This window comes from Salarias fasciatus, chromosome 11 (genome assembly GCF_902148845.1).
Source record: "Salarias fasciatus chromosome 11, fSalaFa1.1, whole genome shotgun sequence".
NCBI classification, from domain to species: domain Eukaryota; kingdom Metazoa; phylum Chordata; class Actinopteri; order Blenniiformes; family Blenniidae; genus Salarias; species Salarias fasciatus.
Genome location: NC_043755.1, coordinates 2,405,396 through 2,419,807, shown reverse-complemented (window position 1 = coordinate 2,419,807; position 14,412 = coordinate 2,405,396). Strand labels below are relative to the sequence as shown.

Here is a 14,412-nt window from a genome sequence, read left to right as displayed (position 1 = left end):
TCGATTGTTCAGTGATGAGAAGCCAGCATGACGCTCGGACGAGACAGATGTTTAACCGGCAGGGGCCTAAAAGTTTGCACCGGATGGCCTGATTTTCTCACCCAGGGGAAAATTCAACTGAAGGCAAAACTACTAGAGAGCTTCCCTCCTTCCTTCCAGTCTTGACGGCGGTTTATTCTATTTCAAGTGTGCTTTTACAAAATGATCTGCTGTAAAGCCAAGAATGGGAGAGAGACATCCAACGCTGCCAGTGTGGCTCAAAAACGTTTTTTTTCCCAATAATTATTTTGCTATTATTAAGTTTAAAAAAATGATTTTTTCACACCATTTGTCTTGTGTTAAAAAATTGAAGGGATTAAACAAGAGAAACTAAATTATTCTGCTAAAACTAATCAATATTCTGTGATTTTATTTGGAGAGAAAGATTTAACAACGTGAATACATTTGCTAATTACCTCGTCAGTCCTGTCGTACTGCCTGGGCCTCAGTTTGGATTAGATGGGAAAGCATCTAATTATGATGCAATTATGTAACAACCGTTGCTGTGTCTCAAATGAGGCATGTATGCATGGACAACTGTACTATTTTTGAAACCATGAGTGCATTTGCACTGTTAATTTCAGGGAAATCAAGTACACTACGAGTATGTTAATGGTGAGGGAGCTGAGTATGACTCACTTCATCATCTCCACCACTGTTCTGGGTACGTAGGGGTAAAAGAAACAGTTGCATCTGTTGACGAGCAAATCTCAGGCTAATCCAACTACGCTGTGCAACGTCACACCAGACTGCAAAGTGAATACAAACGACACAAAAATGGACCACTTTTGGTAAATACAGGCTGGGAACAAGAAGACGAGAGCACAAAAAGCTGCAGTTCTTGAGATGCTCTGTCTCAGCCATCACCATTTGGAAACCGTCAACCTTTACTATTTTTATGCTTCCAACGCATCAACTTCAAGGACAAAATGCTCACTTGCTACCCTAATAAATAGTGTCCATTAACAAATAAATAATTAAACGTTGGCAAGTGTTTGATAAAATTCACCACACCTGACATGTCTGCCTTTCAAAGTCAGTGTGGACTGCTGAAGAACTTCCACTCTCTAACTTTAGTAAATTCGAGGGCGTACTACAGAGCTGTCAACACTTCCTTGGTCAGCACTCCATCTCAATTGAAGTTATGGATGGCTTAATGTCCCCTTAAGCCGCACTAACCACATTGACAGAAGCTGAAAGCCCTCTATTACATCTCATCTGCAGTTCATGTTGCAGATGTTACTGCGCCCTTCCACTGTCTCCAGAGTCTGCCAAAGGGGCTGACAAACATAACAGGCTTTCAGGCATCATTAGGATGTGACTCACCAGAACGAGCGTCTCATGGTTGAACCCCCCACAGTGCGGCTTTCTTAGGGAATAGAGTCATGTTTGCACAAAAATGACAGCACTTAAGCTCGTATTGGCTGCTGATGCATCGCAGTAATTCAAAGACGAAGGGAGGGGGATGAACTCCCACTTCTCGGAAATATATTAAACCAGAGTAATGTGAACAAAATTCGGTTTGGAAAATGAGCGAGTGCTGAGTAATTACCAGTGATAGAGGTTTGCCTGGAGCTGGTCTCGATGCAGACATGGCCTGGGGGGGGGAAATTAGTCATCTTTAAAATTTATTTGGAACACTGACTTAACTATGCTGATATTTAGACAACTTCATAATACACGGGAGTTTATATAAGATCTTAAATGCTAGTTTATATGCAAAACTTATCAGTGGAAGTGAAATCAGGCTCTATGAAAAGCAAATACCTCTCAGAGTTAAGAAGCCTTGTTTTTGAAATAATGTATATTTATATGTGAAGCAAACAAAGCTTCAGAAGAAAAAAAATAACAACGTAATACATATTAGATTAAAAAGAAAAACAAGGTTTTTAACCTTGGACAAGATCTAAAGCAATCACTTTTCTAGTGTGACGGATTGGCTGATGAAACAGAATTATCTGAATAGAAGAAAATCGATGTTGATTTAACCTCGCCCCGCAGGTGAGAGAACGCTGCGAGCTTCTCTCTGATCTTTCCAGCTCGGGAACAATCCGCCTGAAGGTGACAAAACAAATGGCCTGTGTATACACAACGGCACCTGACACGGTGTTGTGGTAACCACCTTATCTCTGCAGTCCACCGGCGGCTCTCTGGCAGCTCATCCCTCTCAATTCAAAGCTCTTTAGCAACAAAGCAAAATCCGGTAAAGCGCGGAGTCATTTACCTTTCCTCTAATGCTGTCCATCTATCCATACCACTAAACCCATAAGCCCTTGCTACCCTAAATTTAATTGCCTTTTATTTTCCTCTGCGGGATAAACTGGTCAGAATCGGATTTGTAATGAGTACGCAGATTACTCTTCCTGTTTGCTGCGCGCAGTCACCAACTATGTTCTGATTGCTGCCCACAATGGACGACACTCTGGGCTGCAGCTAAAAGTTACAACTTTAATAACGGTAATCGTATTACAGTTATGCATCATCCTGTTGGAGAAATGCCACTCTGTCCTCGTTATTTCATTACAGAAAAACAGAACAACAATTTCTCAGAGGACAATGAGAACATCTGACACAGAAGCAGCTAAAGAAAGAGCGTGTCTTAAAACTGCAGGGAAAAATCTCAAAGAAACATCAGGTTTTTTGTCCAGTGAACAAATTAGCAATGGAAGTTTAGAGAATATTCTTGGAGCACAATGCTTCTATTGCATTGTTACAATAATCAAATTATAGGCCAACTACTAAGCAACGGATAAAGCAAATGTTAAGTTTAAACTCTATAGAATCTGGATGCCCTTTTATTAACTATGTTAAAGATTTTAATCTAACTAATAATAGCAATTATCTATATTATACTACATCTCAGTGATTTATCTGAGATTGATTTTTATTTTCTGTTTTGGAGGTGTGGGACTTACTCTTCATTTCTGTGGTCTGAATGTTTGTTTATTATCAATCACTGAGTTTGTGTGTCTGTGATTGTCACAGCAACACGTGGCATAACTTGTAGCAGTTCACATGAACATATTTTGGTAAAATAAAAGAATGGAAAGACTCCTTGTTTCTCCTTGATTTTGAAATGTCTCTTTGAATGAATGTGTTGACCAATGACTTTAAAAGGTGAAGATGTTTCTTACACTGAATGAACCCGACTTCTAAAAAAAAGGTTCTTCTTAAGAGCTGTCATAATGATAAGTGTGCAAACTCCACATAATGACAACAACACCATCAACAATGCTTGACGGTGATTAACAACCGCATAAGAAGAGAGGAGCGATTCAGATCCAGCCACTGAAATGTGTTTTTGGAGCGGCTGATGGGGTCAATCAAGACGCGGCAATCAGCTGAAGAGCAAGAAGCGACCAGCGGTTTCTTCTTATCCGAGTTGAAATCAATTAATATGATGAGATGAAAGACATTCGCACAGAAAATGGGAGCGTTTGAGAGTTTCTGTCTCTCAGCAGGTGAAACACTGAAACTTCTGTCAGGTTCGGTGATTGATTGGCTCCTCCAGTCCGACCTCTGTCATTTATCTCTTCACAGAGTGATCTCAGCAGAGTAAATGGAAGTAGAGTTAAAAATATATTTTCCTCAATCCGTCTGCAGAATGAAGACAGTACAGAAGTGTGTGGATATTTTTTTTTTCTTCAGGAGTATCACGGACAGGGCTCGGTGTGATGATCCCTGCATGCGGGTGGGAAACAGTCTTGGCATTTAACTGAGTCAATCTCAGAAGCTTGTTGACTCATCAATCCACCTATTAGTGGAAAAATGAACCACGTGAACCAATGAAATGTTAATCTGTACTCAGGTCAGAAGGAAGAGGGGAAGGTTTTGGTGCTGTAGCCTCCAGGTGGGGAGGAACAACACATCACGGCGTCTCATTGTGAAACCTGAATGCTTTTCAAATCGTTGTGAAAACAGCCTGAGGCATGGCCAACATTTTTACAAAAATATGTGTTTTTTCTCTCCTTCTCCCTCTGTGTGTGTGTGTGTGTGTGTGTGTGTGTGCTAATCCTCAAAGGAACTATACTAAGTATGTTTGTCATTCAAGGTATGGGTGGATGGTCAGTGTCCGCAGGGACAGCAATCAATAATTCTTTAGATGTAAACAACACATATAAGGTAATTTTATAGAATATTCATATTGTAATTGCCATCACGAGCATTTAAACAGATTTTAAATCTTTTTTTAGGGATAAATAGTAACAATGCAATTAACTTTATTCAAATAATAATCTAATTCTCAACCAAAAAGTTGAGAATTAGAAATTCCAAAATAGTCAGTGGCTTGTAGCCATTATTGGAAATCCATTAGCCACAAGTATTGTCACTGAGCCCGGATCACAGCTCGACATGGCAGCACTCAGGAAGCCTGAAGGCCCGAAACACAGGAGCAAGACTGGCTGCATCCCAACATGAAAACTATTATATATCTGAACATCTCTTCACCAACCAGTGAAGCCACGTCTGCCAGCTCATATCTGTGTGTGTGTGTGTGTGTGTGTGTGTGTGTGTGTGTGGGTGTGTGTGTGTGTGTGTGTGTGTAAGCACACCACACCTCTTCTCAATCTTTTCAGATAGCGAAGCCTGCGTCTGATCCATTTAGAACATCACAGTGAAACGTTGCCAAACTTAGAAGAAGCTGCTCCAAGAAAAAAACAGGAACACTGATGCAAAAACGTCTTCTGCTGTCTCTACCATTTCATTTTCAGCCTTATGAAATGCAGTTTGCAGCTTTCTCACTTCACCCTTTTGACCCGCAGAAATGCTAATGAAGCCCACACAGATGTGTGTATTTCTTGGCAACTGCACGCAGGTTTTTCATTCATGTCTGAAACAGCCCGACACATGACAGGCTCTTTATCTTTCACTCTCACAAACACAGCACCACATCCTGTTAATCAACCACATCCTCGACGCCCTGCCTTCCCCGCAGCGTCTCCATCCTCCCTCACTCTATCTCTCTCTGTGCTGTCTGTTCGGAGCGAGGCCGGGGTCCTCTCCTTTGTGATGTTCACCGTGTGGGAGAGCCTGACAGACTCATAACTCAACACCGGCTCATTAGGACACAGGGAAGAGTTGCAGCCTCACAGAAGAGCGAATCCTCCCCAACCCCCGCCAAAAAAAACAGAAGTGCTCCTCACTATGTGTCTCATTCTCAACAGTAATGAAGCTGTTGCCATCTCAATTAAAGTTGGTGGCGCTTATGATTGAGCACTATGCTGATTGAGATGCAGCAGCAGTACCTCGGCATCTTTTATCAGCCCAGTTCAAAATGTGGAATTCCGGAGCTCTCGTAACAATACGAACAGCCAGACGCAGAAGCCTGAAAGTCTCAAAAAGCCGAAAGATCATCTGCACTGACAAAAACAGTCTGAAAGACCTTGGAGAGGAGATATATTTAGACATGGCATCGCCTTCCGTTACCTTCCATTTATGGACAGACAGAGATGAAGTGTCTGACGGAGAAGAGTTGCCACATTTCGAGGATTCTACTCGATGCCCAAACTCTCTGAGCCACATCAGCGCGGCAGCCCTAACCTGATGGAATGTACGGTGCTGCGGATGAGTCTCCAGCATGAATCCCTCTCAAATATCATAGAAAATAAACTCTCACCATACCAGCGACTGACTCGAAATTTAAAAAACTAGCGAGTGCGGAGCCGCCACGATGCAGTTTTCTCCTCTGACTTGTGGTTTTTAACTGCAGTTGTGCTTTACGTGACTTTCACTGTGACTTCCTAAAATTATAGTGGTGTCATATCTCACCCATCTTTAAGGGTTGACTGTCTGTTTGCATATGTGTAATAGCTTTAAACTACATTCTAACTGACCTACTGTATATGAGACTGAGATATACGATAACTTTAATCCACAAATTGAAATTCCTTCCTCTGAATTTATAGAGATAACGAAGTATATGCTATCTTGCTTACTCACTAGCTGAATGATCTATGTCAGGGGTTTTTTAAGTGTGGAGTTTGGCTTCTCCCCACCAGGGATGCCATTTCCCAGAATCTTTTCTTTTTTCTTCTTAATTTCTGAAAAGGAATTAGGTTAAAATCAAATACGTAAAATAATGAATTAAAAAACTAAATAAAACACTCATATTTAGAAATTAATTTAAGTTTAATGGATATTGTTTAACAGTACTGAAATATACGTCTAGCAGTTTTCGCAGTTATTGACTATACAAGAAAACCCAACGGGTAATTAAATCTGACATTTAAATTATAATAACAATTTAAGAAACATGTAAGGATGTCCGAAATCTTCCCTTAAAATATTCTATTTTCTTTTTATTTTTTGTGAGTCCAAAATGACTTTTGCAGCAATTACAGTGAGTGACACTTTGAGCTGAGTCTTCTTTTAATAAGCAAGCTCGCTGTCCTATAATACTAATGTTCCACTATGTAGTTGCTTATACTTAGAGTTTCCTCTACTTTAGTCTAACTTTTTGGCAAGATAACATTAGATCCGAACTCAAAGCAGGGATGAACATGAATGCTTTTCCCCACAAAAAAGAAAAAAGGAACTCTGAATCCTTGCTTGATCTCACATCAAATTTATAGTGTTGTTATGCTATAAACCACAAAAACAAACCATAAATTAACAGAAGTCCTAAGTCCAGAAACATCAAGGAGCTACTGATGTACAAATATGCAACGAAAGTGAAGAAAAAAACCTCTTTGATCTGTTATTAGTAATTTATAACTGAAGGCAAAATGTAGCTGTCAAATCTCCCATCGGGTACGTATTTGCTGAGCTTCTAACACCTTATCAAAAAACAGGCCATGTCAGGTCAAATTAGTAACAAATGGCACTTGAAAAAGGTTATACAGTCATCCAAATGGAATAAAAGTCCAAGAAATGTTGAAAACATTACCCCAAGACACAAAACCTACATTTTAAGATCTGAGCTTTGAGGTGGTGAGAAGATTTTGAATAATTTAGGACAGCAAATGTTTGAAGGAGCGATGCAGACATGGGTATCAAACTTAGACACTTTAAAGAAACTCACTGAAATGTGATAAAACCGATTGTCAAAAAATGACAACACTAATCTGTTGAGTGAATATTTTTGGTGTTTGTGAAACACTGAGCTCACAGAATGACTGAACAAATATCGGCTATCATTGTTAGTAAGACAAATAATGCCAGATCACAGTACAGGTTTAACACCCACAAACATGTTTTCTTTGTGTATTTAGTTTGAGAATTTGAAATTGAGGGCATGTAATAGAAAATCATATAGAATAAAATATGTAAAATTTATTTATGAAGTGTGTTGTTTTCAAGCCAGGAGTATCTGTTTGAACTGCCCGCGTTAAAATTTCATGCAGCTATCTGGCAGTCTGTGAGTGACTTATAAAACCAGCCTTCCAGCTTCCCCCATATCCTCTTATGACTGGAGGAGGCTGAAAACAAGAGCAACATGCCATGAAAAATATATAAGCAAAATAGTGATCCATCCATCCATGATTTATACCACTTTACCCATGTTAGGGCTGCGGGGTGTTGGAGTTCATCCCAGCTGACTGCGGGTGAAATCAGGTCCACAGAGAGACAGACAGCACATGTTCCCTCTCATGGACAATTTGAAGAAAAGTGTTCTCTCCAATGCATGTTGTTCACTGTCAGAGAAAACCAGGGTGCTTGGAAAAATCCGTGCACACAAAGGGAAAGGAAGGAAACTCCACATTTCAAAAAAGTGAATGGTAAATGAACTACTTGAGCAGTTTTAATGTCTTTCACATGAGCTGTCTGAAACCATTCATGAACACAGTCATTTACATCCTCACTCACCAATGGTGATATCTGATGAGATATTTGGGTGTTTAGTGTCTTGATAAAAGACACATCAATGCGTGAACAGGGCATCAAACCCCGACACACTAAACGATGCTGTCAAACTGAACTTGGAGTGCCTTCAAAAGCCGTAACTGAGTTTCTGTATCGCAGGCCTGAAATCACATTTACCTTTTCACATGTGAAGTCACTTTGCATTATTCATGTAGCCTTTAGTGCCTATGCAAAAAAGAGCAACTGCCTTCCATATGCTCAGAGAATCTGCTTTGGTGGTGCGTCTCATCCTCTCCCTGCATTATTCACCTGCTGTGAAAAAAAAAAGTCTTTTGACAATGCAGCACAAGAATATGTCTGGCTAATGACACAGTAATAGGGTTAGTAATAGTGACTGAAAGTGAAAGTACAGTTACAGTTACGTAGTGCATCCTCTCCTTTCACCGTGGCGTGAATCAGTTAATCATGAATTATTGACTGGCTGTGACCATCTGTGCAGAAAGGCAGAGGAGATAATCTAACAAACTGCAGACAGCGCCTTTGATGTAACGATTCAGCACAAATAGAGTATGGGGGTGTTGTAGAAATGATAAATTGTTCATGTTTTTTGTCCAGGAATTCAGAGAGAGAGGACCGTGGAGGTCACCTCGTGCAACCCAGAGCCCCGTCACTGTTATAACTACCCTGTCTTGCACAAACAAAGATTTTTCTCTTTCCTGCTGCTGCATTCCACAGATTCTATTGAGTCCTGTCCCTCACAGCCTCCCTACGTCTGACTGCGATCACAGATCTGGGGGTGATAGCGTGAGAAAGACCTCCGGAGCTGCAGGAGTGACAAATTGGTAACCTCACAACCCACAGCTGAGGCAGCGCAAAGAAAAAAAAAAAGAGATTCAGGAAGCCCACAGGAACTACAAGTGACAATAGTCAGACTTTTATTTTAAACTATGACCTTGATTTTGTCCTTCACTGGCAGTCATGCGGAGGATGAGGTGGATGAGTTCAGGACCACGCTTCATGACCAACGTTTTTACATAAAGTTTGAAGCACATACTCGTAGCTGTAGCCACACCTGAAAGGCTCCTCTATTGCACTATTGACACAACATGCCTGACAGCTACAAGGACACTGTGTAATGAGTTGCCAAGTTTTCACCACTTGGTATGAAACACATGAACAGTTTACTCAACAGGTTGGGTTTATTTTTTTTATCTAATTAACAGAATAATGTGATTGATGCATCACAAGTTTAATAATTAAATTAGATAATAGATTTTCAGTCTATTGTACCCATTAATACATAGAAAAGCTAGAATGGAGCGTCTTCTCCATCTGCCCAATGAAAGGATCAAAAGCCTCCATAATCCTGTGTTTAGCTCCAAACAATGTGAAAAAGGTGAGAAAGATGCTGAGCTCAAATCCTGATTAAATCTGGATCCTATCTGCACTCATTATAACACACACCAGCACACCCACTCAGCATGGGAGACACAAACACTTACAAAGGTGCTTTATTCGTAGTTTTGGATGGTACTTTGTATCTCAGACTGGATTTTAGAGACAGATCAGTCCTGCGATTAGTGAGTTCTTCGGTATATTAAGTTGGACTTGAATAAATATAGAGGGAGGAAAATCCACGGAGAGCCCAAAGATCTCTTGGTGTTCACTGTCTGAATCATACATTACGCTCACATTTCCCCTGCCTTTAAAACCCAGCAGAGCTTTAACTCAGTGCCGCCTGCCACCGACTTCATAATAAACACAGTTTATAGCAGGTTTGTTTACAGTGTGCACTACAGTGACATTTTTAACAGGACTCTGCTGAACTGCTGGAAAATGTTTCAGTGCACTGAATTCCGCCTTCAAACCGAACTTTAAACGCACTTTAAACACACATTACCGCGTCCTGCTTTTGTCATTGTAAAGGTGATTTTTTTTTTTCTCGCACAAGGAGAAATGAGAAATCCGCACTCACCTCGAGCCCCAGACGGAAACAGACGGTCGGTGAGCAGGTATGAACGGGAGGAAGCCCAGCCAGAGGAGAGATGTTTAAATTACAGCCCGAAGTGAAAAGGACAGCCCTCTCTGCTGTGACAAGCACGCACTTGCAGCGGGCGCTCGGTGCGCTCAGAGGAGCATCACTCCTCCGCCTCTGCACGCAGGAGGAGACGCCGCGTGACTGACGGGCGAGTCCTCCAATCAACACGCACCGCCGGAGCGTCGTCACGATGAAGGGGCGGGGCTTCGGTATCGACAGCATCTTTTCCGTGACGGAGGACCCCCAAAGCAAGGACAAACCAGGGACAGCCCCCTGCTCACTCTGGAAAAAAGAAAAAAAAAAAAAGAAAAAAACACTGATTTCTATCCCTGTGTTTCGTATTCTGGAACGTGCACACAAGATGTGTGTTACAGCATAACTTTTTTTGCTTTATATTGTGAACATAATGTTGAAAATACAAATAAAAGGACGCAACTCAGGTGAGACAAGCCGAAAGTTACAATGGTATGCAACAAATAAATGGGGATATACTGCCCCCTGCTGGATGGATCTGTAAATTGCTGCTCTAAAGAAGCATTCTTCTAGCGCTTGTGTGTATGTTGGTGTGTATGTGTGTATGTATGCGAGAGAAATAATTGAGTCTATTGAAGTATGGGACACTTCAAGAAAATCTCATGAGAGTAACCAGTGTAAAATATTTCAGTGGTATAGTTAATCTGAAGATAAATTCTATACTGTACTGCATTTAAGATCTATATCATCAATAATATATGATCAATAACAGCTGTTATATATGAATTCTTGTATGTGATCATTAAAAAAGGCTTTGTTTGACATTACTGCACCATCTTCCTGCTAAAGTGTATAACACTTCGACACAATTCTGCATATTGTGTAAAAACAAATCAATCGATACAGTTTCAGCTCTGGCTCACACTGGAAAAGAGAAATAATCTGGGGATGATGACTCTTCACACAGCAATAAAATAAAATAAAAAAATAAAAAACGAATTTAAGAGACAACTTCAAGATTATCAATGCCTCAAACAGAAACATGTGTGGCAATAACTTATAGCCAAAAAAAAAAAAAAAAAAAAAAAAAAAAAAAGGATGGAACAGACATTTTAACACTTCCACATATACTGCGTTTCCGGTTTCATTCAAATAATTATATGTAATGTAATGTTTGTCTGTTTTATAACCACAGACAGTGCCTTTCTGCTCCTTCAGTGTGTTTGAGTTCCATTCGATTCCCAGAATGAAAAAAAAAAGCTAAAAATACAACAAATCAGAGTCAGAGTGCTTACTTAACTTATGCAATTCCATTATTCTTCCTATCCACCACTACATGAAGGGTTTTATTTAGAGCAGTGTTTCCCAATTCAACTTCTCAGGCCTCTCCACCAAACATGTGTTAGATGTTCTTCCAACACACCTGCTTCAAATGATCTGCTCATCACCAAGCCGTGCAGAATGTGTTGGAAGAGGGAAACATCTAAAACATGATGGATGTGGAGGCCTAAGGACCAGAATTAGGAAGCACTGAGTAGAGTAAACTTTACAAAGACAATAAAAAGGGTTACAATTCAAAAGACATACAGTTGTTATTAGAATGGAAAAAAAAGTAGTTTCTGATACGTTTTAAAGAGCCAGCATGTCTGATTTTTTAGTGTCTGGTAGTGTGATTTCATACGAGTGCTGGTCTTTTCCCCCTTTTTTTCACAACAGCAAGTAACTAAAACTTGTAGAATCAGTCTGTTCTTATCTCAGGAACTGACCGTGCTTCCACAGAATCTCCATCTATCATACAAGTACAAGATAAAGGTAATACACCATGAGAGTTATCTGAAAAAAAAACACACAAATCAAAATGTGATATTCCATTTCAGCCATGATCCAAGGTAACTCTTCCCACTGGTCTATTAAAAGGAGTGCTTACAGGTAGTCATGTCAGTCACATTCTCAATCATATTTATACCCTGGTTGAGTAAATTTAAACAAAAATATACAATTTTTGTGGCTTAAATCTGGTCAAAATCTTGACCCTGAGAATGTGGGGCTCTATTTGAAACAGATGGACAGCGAATGTTGGAAAAAGTGAACTTAAAAATATAGTCCACTGAACTAGTATGACTTCTTAGAAGTGCACTCACACACTCATATAACACTGCTGTAAAACATTTACTTTATATAATACCTAATAAACCATTTAAATGTATTCAGACAAAATATTTAAGCTCAAATTTCTATTATGGGAAAATAAATTCAAGATTTAATTAAGTAAAATTTTTGATTACTTGTACTTTTATGAGTATTTTTCATGGACTCATGTGAGCAGTACACAACTGTCATCATAAAATACACACATTAAAGTGATCCCTCTCCTGTTTAAAAAGAGAAAACAAATATAGTACATGAGGTGCTTTAAAGGAGAAAGAAAGAAAATATGCAGGGGTTTGTATAATGACTACTTATCAAATAAAGTTACTTTAAAAAAAAAAAAACAAAAAAACAAAAAACAAAAAAAGCAATCCCAGTAGAAAATACATAGAACACCTGATCAAAAATAGGTAAACAAAATATGATCAATTTGATCAAATGTAACTTTTCCAGCTTTGCCAGTTTCTGTTGAATTTTGCTCTCTGGTGCCTTTTGAAGAAAGTCCTTCTCTCCATTGTAAAGATTCCATTTGTGATATTTTGTCATTCCCCAATAGATGGGCTGTCCAGTTTAACCTGTTTTCTTGTTACTGATAGATAATTAACATTTGTGTGCTACTGTAGAGAGTAGCAAACCATAAATAAATAAATAAATAAATAAATAAATAAATAAATAAATAAATAAATAAATAAATAAATAAATAAATACACAGTTCCAATTAAAAGCTACCTTTCTTCTGAATATAACAACTATTTCTTTATGGATCATGTGGCAAAAATGTAATTAGGTTTAGTCAGGCCCAAAAAGCTGAAAATACTTTGCTTCCTGAGTGCCACAGTTCCTCCAACAACTGTGATCCTGTGTGATGAGACTTTTGAACAGGAGTGGTAAAGAATGTGCTCAGAGTTTTCAAGCCAAACGCCCTCCATGAGGTTGAGCCAGACTGTCCTTCGCAGAACGTTTCCCAAGCTTCCACTGTTAAACAACTGTTGGTTTTCCTTTCCCCATTTTTGTTTGTTGTAAATGGTGCTTGTTGTTTTAACCTCCTGTAGGCACAAAGCTGTGGCAAATTCCACAACGCAACAAGAAAAAGTCACAAGTAATAGCAAAAAGTTACTACACAACAATTAAAAGTCACAACATAAAAAAAACAACAACAAAAACGAAAAAAAAAAAACGGAAGTGCGGAGCAGTCAATAGAGTTTGTTTCCGGGGGGCAATATTTTCTGAAGGAACCAAAATCCGTCAGAAAATATTGTCCCTGGAAACAAAGACAGACACTTTTGATTCAGGAAAAGTTTAAGAAAACGTAAGTAAAACATTGCTGGTCATGATTGATTAGTGTGTTTTGAGAAAAAAAGAAATGTTATCTCTGTGTTGGAATTGTCATAACGTTTTGTTTGTGCTTTGTTGTCAGTCATTTGTTTTGTTTTGTTTTTGTTCCATCAGAAAATCAATCAATCAATATTTTTCTCTGTTTCTCAGCATCTTTATTTCTTTAGCTGCACAAACTAAATCTGTCAAGTTGGCTAAATTAAAATCAATATCCCCCAAATCTTCCACATAACGAGGATCACGATACCTTCATTATACCTCACCTGTATGGCAGAATGTAGAAAGTATTCCTGACAGTGAAATCAGAAGTTTTGTTTTTTTCATGGGGAATTCAACAAAACTGTCAAAATATCAGAGACAAGATCAAGAAAACAGCGTACCTCCACGAATTATGAGATTAGAGCATCTTGCTGTGTTTTTGTATCTGCCCTCTCACACTGACTAAGTGTTTGACACACAGCTCTGGGGTGAGGCCCAGGCCCCCTCAGCCCCTGGGCTCTGCCCATCTTGGCCTGGTGGTATTTGTGGGGTCCAGGGCCCGGTGTTAGTTTCCCTTCTCCTGCGGCCCCCTCCTGGCTGGTAGTGGTCCTCCCTGCACCCTCCCTCTGGTTCCTCTTGGACTGGGGGTGTGGCTCTGTCTGGGGTGGTTTGCTGGGTCTGGTGGGGTGCTGGGTGTGCTGCGAGCCCCCCTACATCTAGTTCCATGCCTGCTCAGTGGGATCTCAGTCGATCGGTCGGGGGTCTCTCTTTCTCTCTCTGTCTAAAAATGTCACTGCTGCTGTATGTCTGCTCTCTGCCACTGCTCATCAGAAAGTCAACATTAATAACTATATCTCTCTGATTGATGTGAATTCTGCTCAGTACAGTCTGGTTGCACAACTGTTGCTTCTTTGCTGGTGGAAGATGTTTGAACCTGCATGGAAACTATATCAGCAACAAGGTTATTGTCTTCCCTCACCCCACCCCTGGCCTTGCCCCTCACTATGGATGACACTACCCTGCCTGGCCCATGCAAGTTACTGACACTCAATACACTGCATTCTTGTGGCTTCAAGGAGCGATGATGAATTCACAAA

At 39.8% G+C, this 14,412-nt stretch overlaps 1 protein-coding gene across 3 annotated transcripts in view; it reads right to left on the bottom strand.

Annotated features, from left to right (window-relative positions):
* osbpl3b (oxysterol binding protein-like 3b) overlaps positions 1-9,943 on the bottom strand; it is a 31,600-nt gene extending 21,657 nt beyond the window's left edge. For 2 of the 3 annotated variants that reach the window (XM_030102510.1, XM_030102512.1), the window contains exon 1: positions 9,818-9,943. The gene's annotated coding sequence lies outside the window, so the exon portion shown is untranslated. Of the gene's footprint in view, positions 1-8,019; positions 8,126-9,817 lie in introns of those variants that run through there. The other variant, XM_030102511.1, reaches the window with a different exon arrangement.
* Between the last annotated feature and the right edge of the window lie 4,469 nt (positions 9,944-14,412).